The sequence below is a fragment of the Echinops telfairi genome, unplaced genomic scaffold (genome assembly GCF_000313985.2).
Source record: "Echinops telfairi isolate 266 unplaced genomic scaffold, ASM31398v2 ScPeMD7_1;HRSCAF=3_0, whole genome shotgun sequence".
Taxonomy (NCBI): Eukaryota; Metazoa; Chordata; class Mammalia; order Afrosoricida; family Tenrecidae; genus Echinops; species Echinops telfairi.
Window position 1 is genome coordinate 49,478,237 of NW_022103896.1, and position 1,426 is coordinate 49,479,662.

The following is a 1,426-nucleotide window of genomic DNA, read 5'->3' on the forward strand; positions in this document are numbered from 1 at the left end:
ACGGGGTTTTCCACGTTGAAATCTTCTTCCACCATCATCACAACTACCCCGACGTTAACCTTTAGCTCCTTTTTTTTTTGCTAGGATAACTCTTCCTTGTGTCTATCCTTGGCTTAGAATATATCTCCTACAGAAACATATCCTTGCCCCAGGTTGGTAGCCTCTGTGTTATTGCCTATGATACTCTGCATAGTTTCGTAATATCAAATAGTGTTGAAATTCCTTGCTTACTTTTCTATCTCTAAGCCAAAGGTAATCCGTAAAAACAGCATCTGATCTAACATCGTGTCCCAAGCCCACTATATGAGTGGGCTTCAAAAAGTTCATGGAAAACTGGAATTAAAATATAATGGAATTTTCCAAAAAAATTTTTGAAGCCCTCTTAAACAGTTGAAGCAAAAAAAACAAACAAACAAATCCTATAGAGCTGAATCAGGCTCATGATCCAATACAACAGAGTAAAACTGTTCATAGGTTTTCCAAAGCTGTAATATCTATGGAATCAGAATGATACATCTTTCTTCCCCACTACAATTCCAAGCAACCAATCACTTAACCACTGTGCAGAACGGTATATAAAATTATTCACAAATTATTCTTGAACATACTTACCTGGCAGGGGAGATACCATGATCACGAAGGTGGTTTTCCCAGGGCGAGGCTTATCCATTGCACTCCGGATGTGCTGACCCCTGCGATTTCCCCAAATGTGGGAAACTCGACTGCATAATTTGTGGTAGTGGGGGACTGCGTTCGCGCTCTCCCTTAATTAAAAAATTAATTAAAAAAAATTATTCTAGAACAAAAACTTTATTAACAAATTACAGACCAGTGTTTGCTTCACAATTTCATTATCTTCTACCATACACATCTCAATTTTATAAATGAGATGCATTGAACAGTAGGATTTGTTTATGAAAAATCATGTTAAGATCAGCTTCATTGGCAATCTATTTCATAAAGTGAGAGGTGGTTATTTACATATACTTAATATATATATACATATATGTTAGACCATATTTCTAAATAAGACTCTATCTTCAAGTACTTTTTAAACAATGTTCATAATCATTAACATTGTGACTATTGGTACTTTAGTTAATTTGCAATTCCACAGTGGTGGGTGTAGTATCTCTAAGCACATCCTAATTGCTTTCCATTTGTTTCGCGTTCATCATTGTTCTCCCTGAACACACCCATGATGCTTTAAGGAAAAAGAAAACAATTTAAAAAGTAATCATATTTTCCTAGAGGAATAAAAGTATAATGTAAAAGCTCTCAGTCTGATTCCAGCCCTGATGTTAAAGCTTTGTTAAACCCCAAAAATAAAATAGAAAACAATCCAATTTTCAAATATCCTCTGATGGCCTAAGAACATTCTGTTTTTCTTTTTCTTTTCTTTTCATTTAAATCCTTTTATTGGTAT

At 34.6% G+C, this 1,426-nt stretch overlaps 1 non-coding gene across 1 annotated transcript; it reads left to right on the forward strand.

The window, feature by feature from the left end:
- The first annotated feature begins 604 nt into the window (after window positions 1-604).
- Window positions 605-768, forward strand: LOC115869103. Its single transcript, XR_004045997.1, has one exon. It is a non-coding gene; the product is annotated as a U1 spliceosomal RNA (small nuclear RNA).
- The last annotated feature ends 658 nt before the right edge of the window (window positions 769-1,426 follow it).